A 7,080-nucleotide genomic window follows, 5' to 3' on the forward strand; every position below is an offset into this window, starting at 1 on the left:
AGTTTATAAATTCAACTGAGTGTGTGTATTAATCCCTCTTTGAGTCAAATCTGATAAGAGTAAGATTGAGGTGGTTCTCACCTCCCTCCTTCTTCCCCTCTATTGCAATAGATCCTTTTCACCTCTTCATGTGATATAATTTACCCCATTCAATCTCCCCCTTCCTCCTGTCTCTTTATTGCCCCCCCTTTTTTCAATGAGATTTTTTAAAACAATAATTGCAACAAAGTCATGAACATATCATCAATTTCTGTTCCTTCTGTCTGAGTATATTTCTGCTAATTGAGTTTCAATTCTCAAGAGTTTTGAGAATCTTCCTCTCAGCTGGGAATGTAACCAGTTTAATCTTATGAGATTAGTTTTTTTTTTTTTCCTTTTCCTCATTTACCTTTTCATGTATCTCTTGAGTCTCCTTTTTGAAAACCAGATTTTCTGTTTAGCTCTGGTCTTTTCATCAGGAAAGATTGAAAGTCTCCTATTTCATTAAAGCTCCTTCTTTTCCTCTGAAACAAAAGGCTCAGTTTTGCTGGATAGTGAATTCTTGGTTTTAATCCAAGCTCCTTGGCTCTCTAGAATATCATATTCTAGGTCCTTAGATCCCTTAATGTTGATGCAGCCAGATCCTGTGTAATCCTGACTGTGGCTCTTTTATATTTGCATTGTTTCTTTCAGCCGAGTTACAAGATTTTCTCCTTGATCTGATAGTTCTAGAGTTTGACCACAGTATTCCTTCATATTTTCATTTTGGGATCCATTTCAGGAGAGATTGATATATTGTTTCAATGACTATTTTGCCCTCTGGTTCCAGGACATCACGGCAGTTCTCCTTCACTATATCCTGAAGTATGAAATGCAGGCTTCTTTTTCAAGGTTTTTCAAGTAGTCCTATGATTCTTAAATTGTTTTCCTGGATCTATTTCCCAGGTCAGTTGTTCTATCAATGACATATTTTACATTTTCTTCTATTTTGAGTTTTCTTTTAAATTTTGTTTAACAGATTCTTGGTATTTCATGAAATTATTAGTTTCCACAGATTCCAATCTTTTTTTAGTGTAGAATTTTCTTCATTTACCTTTTGCATCTTCTTCTTTTCCAATTGGTCAATTCTATTTTTGAAGGACTTATTATCTTTTCTCATTTACCCAATTGAGTTTTTGAGAAAATTATTTTTTTTTGCACTTGTCCAATTTTACTTTCTTTTTTTTGATATTTGGGCTTTCTAGTCTTATTTCTCATTTTTATTAAGAATTTGAGGTTCAGGAACTTATCTGGATTAACAGTGCCTTCTACACTAGACACTTGGTCTTATCAAATGTATTTTTGAATTTTATTTGAATTTTTTTCAATTCTTTTAATGGGGATAGATTAATAATGAGTGAGTGGAAGAATCACTGTTCAAAATTTTAGTTTCATTGGTTTTATACACAAGCTTAAACAAAATTGGTGCAGATCTACCAACAATCCCCTGAAGTAGTTACCCAGAATTCCTATTAGGCACACCTTAGATTATGAGAAAATATATTAAGAATTCTAGGGTAGGATTGAATTTTTATTTTTAGAACAAGTTAAAAAACCACCTTTAAATAATGTTTTGGTATTGAAATACTATGTCATAAAAACTAAGAGGCATAACTCAACTCTTGAAAGAAACAAGAAACCATAGCTGAAGTATATTTTGAAAACTAAATCATAAAAGAATGTAAACGTGTTTTAAGTGATTTCATGCAAAGCGTCATACAAAGTCACAGGTTACAGTAGTAAAACAAAAACATTTAACTGCAAGATGGCTCATCAGTCCTGGGTGAAGCAAAGGTTATACCATTTCCTTCTGCTGGTCAAAATCTCCCTGTGGTAGCAATAAAAATTAACTTATTAAAATACTTTTTCTCAAGTAAGGCAGGTGTAAATTGGTTTTCATGGTATAGTTGATACAACTTAGGAGAAACTGTTGATTTTTTTTTCCCTGTTGCATGCGGAAGTTTCCATCACATGGAAAACATTTTCCCAACTAGTTCCTTCAGTGTTTCCTGAGAAAATATTGGTTGTCTATACTATACTTTATTCAGCATTTGCAATTTCTCCGTGTCTTCAGATTAGGCTGAATTTTCCTGTTGGATCTGGAATATACCATTTTTCCCAAATGTCAGCATAGGAAGCAATTCTTCCCCATGGCTTAAAGTGTCCATTCCAGTGGAGTAGTTTGGCAGCCTTCACAAATTGAGGTGAATATCGTTTTCCAGCACTAGAGCCAAGGTGTCTGACATTCCACATGGGGTCAATATTTGAGTGTTGTTTATAAAACACTATAAGTAGAGGGGGTGTGGTAATGCTGCCTGCTAGTGTTCTACTGTATAAGTCTTCTTCTACATTAAGTTTCATCCACTTTTCCAGTTGATAAGTAATGTTTTGTTGTTTCCATTCTGTTAAATTTGCAACAAAAATCCCAGGATTAAAAGAGCAGGTGCTAGCTTTCATTGCAAGATTTCGAATCCTTTTTTTCTCATAGTCCAGAAATCCAATATAATTATACTGATTCCCTGCTCCATGGACTATAACTTTTGCAGAAGTTGAATCACAGTCTTCTGAAAAAGCAGCTGCATGCCCAGGCTTCAAAGGTGTATTATAAAGAGCAAGAATATCACCTTGTACAATTACATCATCATCCATATAGATTGCCTTTTCTGCATTTGGAATCAAGTTAGGCAGATAGAATCTGGCAAAGTTTAATGGCTTTATGGAGTCCACCTGTTTAGGATCCACCTTTACTTTCCCTTCCAAAAGTTGAGGGTCAAAATCCACAATTTTGTATTTGATGTTTTTCAGAGAGCCACTATTGAGCCAGGATCTGAGATGATCTGCAGTATCATTCAAAGTAACAATGTAGAAAACCACATTGGAGCAGGTATTATGGTAAATACTGTTCAACACTGCGATTGTGCTCCCAAGTCTGTCTTCAGAGGCTGCCACCACGACAGGAATCTCCTCTTTACTCCTTATAGATAAAGCTTTCAGGAGCATTAGGTACAAAGGCTAGTGGCTGAAATCCCACAAGATTTGCATCTGAGACCTTTCTTTTCAACAAATCACTCAAACCAAGGAAGTTATGATGCAAAATTAGTAAAAATAGAGTGACAGCAAGGACTAGAATGATGATGTTCACTTTACGCAATGACATTTTTCCTTTTAACCTTAAAAGAACATCACTTCATAAATCTGTGGGCAGGTGAGGTGAGGCCGGCCGCGCTCCCCGCAGCAGGCCGGAGGGCTCCGGCCTCTCTGCCTCCCCCTCGGCCCCGGCCCCGGCGCGTCCCTGCTCCCACGCTGGATACCCGCCCGCTTCCTCCAATTTTACTTTAAAAGGATTTGTTTTCTTGTTGTAAAATGTTAATTTGCCCCTTGTGTTTCTTTTTCCTATTTTTACATTTGATTTTTAAACACTTTTATTGATCTCTTTAAGAAGTTATTCTGGGCTGGAGACCAAGTCATATTCTCTTCTGAGGTTCTATCCCTTCAGTCCTCCTTTCTGAGCTAGTACCCTTATCTCCAAGGTAATATTTAATGGACCCCACATTTTACTGGCCTTTCTTCATTTTGACCCCTTTTCCCATGGTCTTATAGTGAGGGAGAGGTTAGTTTGCAGACCTTCAGTGTTGAGATCTCTAGAGGCCTTGCTCACTAGGGTTAGGAACTCCAGACTATTACTCAGTGGGCCCACCAGTAAGGAATACCAGAAGCTTTCTCTGATTGTCTGTGTTGGTGGTGTCAGTGGCCCACTTCCTAGACCCTGGGCTGAGCCCTCAGGCTAGAAAGCTACAAGCTCTCCCTGTGTAAGCAGGTAATCAGAGTAATCAGGACTGGTAAAGATCTGCTCTTTGCACCTGGGCTTTGGGGCATGGGAGATCACCTGGAGCAGTTTCTGTTTGTGCTGGAGAAAATCAGGCCTTCCCACAGTAACAATGGGGTGGGGGAGAATGTAGGTTAGCCTCTGACTGGATACTCCAGGGTTTGGCTAGCTGCAAACATTCCAGGCTGGTCTTCTAGACCAGACCAGCTGACTGATAGATGTCTGGGAAGCCTCACTGGGACTCTTCCATCTGTCCACCATGCACAGAAAAAATTTCCACTGCCACCACAGTTCTCAGGTTAGTCCCCTACCTCACCTCACGACCACTAGGTCTCTCCTCTTTGTCTTGGGCACACCTATGCTTCCCCTTGACAAACCTTGCTAGAAGATGTTCCTCTCTGTTCTTCTGTGGATTCCAAATTTGCTAAGAGGCTCAATTCATATCAGTTCTGAGAAAAAGCCTGTAGAGCTTAAAACAGTGCCTGAACTCTCTTGGCCATCTTGGCTGGAAGTCTTAATAAAGCTCTTACTTGATTTTCAAAAATCCCTTACTTGATTTTCAAAATCTTTTGTGAGCTCTTCCTTAGCCTGAGACTGATTCAGATTTTTCTTGGAGGCTTTGGATTACAGAAGCTTTGATTTTGCTATCTACTGAGTATGTATTTTGATCCTCTGTAACACCAAAATAATTGAATATGGAAGAATTTTTTTCCTTCTTTTGCTCATTTCTCCAGTCTATGACTTGATTTTAAGTCTTTGATAATGTGGGGCTCTGCTTCCAGGATAGAGAACACATTGTCCCAAAGCTTTTGACAAATGTCTTTAGGAATACTCCTCCCTTCTCCCCCTCTTCCCCCACACCAGGACTTCAATTCCTTCAAGGTCTTAAGAGACTTTGATTGCTCTCCTGCCCTGTAGTCTGATCTGTGGATGTCCACAAGCATTTTCCTCTGCCCTGTAGCTGTGAGGAGGGTATCCCTTCTGCTATGGCAGTAAAGTTCCTTTTCCTGAGACTGGGACCCAGACTACATCTTGGATTTGAGCATGGGCAAAGCTCCAGAATCCTGCTTCAGGGACAGCAGGGAGCCATTTCCAATCTCCCAGACGCCCCCGCCCCCCCCCCCTTACTGCCTGTGGGTTTAGTGCTCTGGAAGCAGTGACTAGGTGGCTCCCTTCTGGGTGGTTCCCTAGGTCTGTTCCTGGTCCTTATAGGCTGAGTCTATATGGAGGCTTATGCTGGACTGGGTTTCCCTCTCACTCTAGTGTGGCAGAGTTTTCCTGCTGAGTTTCCAAGATGTCCTTGGCAATCTCTGGACTAACAGGTCTGGAAACCACCACCTCTTCCATAGACCCAGGCTCCCCCAGGGACCCAGGTGCCCAGGTACCCTGAGAGCTGCTCCTGGATGGCTGGGGTACACTTCAGGCTCTTTCTAACCCCAGGTTAACAGATATTTTCCATGGATCTTCCACGTTATCTTGGGCTGGGAAATTGTTTCACTCAATCTTTGTGTGGGTTCTGCCACTCAAAAATTTGTTTGTAGTCATTATTTAAAGATGTTTAGAGTAGTCTGGGGGAGAACTTCTGGGAATTCCTGCCTCCCCTCCATCATCTTGCCTCTGTGTCCTATGACATACTCTTCTACAAATACAAAAACTCAGAAAAAGTAAAACTCAGTGTTAAACAGCATATGTGACAAAGGAGTGCTTAAGAAGTTTTGCTTAAGCATGGTAAACTTGGTTCATCTAGACAGGGCCATTGGCTGATTTAGGGATGGGACTGGGACACCAAGGGAAAGATGGGAGGTCCAATGTATTCAAGATCTTTTGAAATTCTCAGTCTTCTTTCAACCAAAATGCTTTCTTTAATAGAATCTTCCAAGGGCAGCTAAGTAGAGCAGTGAATAGAGCTCTGGTCCTAGAATCAGGTAGACCAGAGTTCAAATTTGACCTCAGACATGTAATAATTGCCTAGCTGTATATACTTGGGCAAGTCACTTAACCCCATTGCCTTAAATAACTAAATTTTTGGACAGCTAGGTGGCACAGTGAATAGAGTACCATCCCTGGAATCAGGAGGACCTGAGTTCAAATTTGACCTCAGACATGTAATAATAACCTAGCTGTGTGACCTTGGGCAAGTCACTTAATCCCATTGCCTTGCAACTACCCCCCCCAAATAGAATCTTCCCTTATAACAAATAAACATGGTTAAAGAAAACAAATAAAAAATTAGATATGTATGCCTCATTCCACATCCATAGTACATTATGCATCTACCAAAGTATTAGAGTTATACTTGAATGAGTCAGAAATTATTTAAATTTGTTTTGTTAATATTATTATTATTATTTTAATATTTTATTTTAAATATCATTTAAATTCTTCACTGAGATCTTCTAATTTCCATAATCCATTACTTCTCATAAGTCTTCCCAAAATTCCATGCATTCTTTCTATTCATCTTTTCTTATGGTATAATAATGTTCCGCTACATTTGCATGCCTCATATTATTCAACACTCACTTTTCTTCTGATTCTTTGCTAGTATAAAATAGCTGCTATAAAATATTTTCTGATTGATTAGTACCGCTATTTTCTTTGAGTATATATGCCCAATAGAGAAATTGTGAAAACAAATGGTTTGTACTTAAATATTTTCCTGGATGGTTGAATCAATTTATAACTTCATAACAATGTATTAGTTTACAACATTTGCATCTTAATCTTTTGTCATATTTTTTAGTCTGATGTATATAAAAGTAAAATATAAAAATAAAGGTAATATATTTCATTATTAGAGATTTGGAGTATTCTTTCAATTCCCTGTATCAAAGCTTGATATATACATACATACATATATATATATATAGTATTTGTTGCAAGATTTTCCCCATCAAACTATGTCTTGTCTTATTTTAGCTCTATGGATTTTGCTTATTCAAATATATCTTTTCAATTTCCTGTAACTGAAATAATTTCTTTCCTTTTTCTTTTTGATCATCTTGATCCTTTGTTTAGTTAAGTGCTCTTTCCTAAGGCATTGTTGTATTTCTTACTAAGCTCCTCTAATGTTTTAAAAATATAATCTATTTTTATAGTGAGGTCATGTATCCATGTGGAATTTATTGTGGCATATGGTATAAAATGTTGGTCTAAACCTCCCACCAAATTGCTTTCTAGCTTTTCCAGCAGTTTTATTGAGTAGGGAATTCTTACCCCAGTAGTTGCTATATTTG

The 7,080-nt window shown here is 38.3% G+C and overlaps 1 pseudogene; it reads right to left on the reverse strand.

Annotated features, from left to right (window-relative positions):
• Positions 1–2,058: 2,058 nt before the first annotated feature.
• LOC141523833 (glycosyltransferase 8 domain-containing protein 1 pseudogene) lies at positions 2,059–3,242 on the reverse strand (annotated as a pseudogene).
• Between the last annotated feature and the right edge of the window lie 3,838 nt (positions 3,243–7,080).

The sequence above is a fragment of the Macrotis lagotis genome, chromosome 1, assembly GCF_037893015.1.
Source record: "Macrotis lagotis isolate mMagLag1 chromosome 1, bilby.v1.9.chrom.fasta, whole genome shotgun sequence".
In the NCBI taxonomy this organism is placed as follows: Eukaryota; Metazoa; Chordata; class Mammalia; order Peramelemorphia; family Peramelidae; genus Macrotis; species Macrotis lagotis.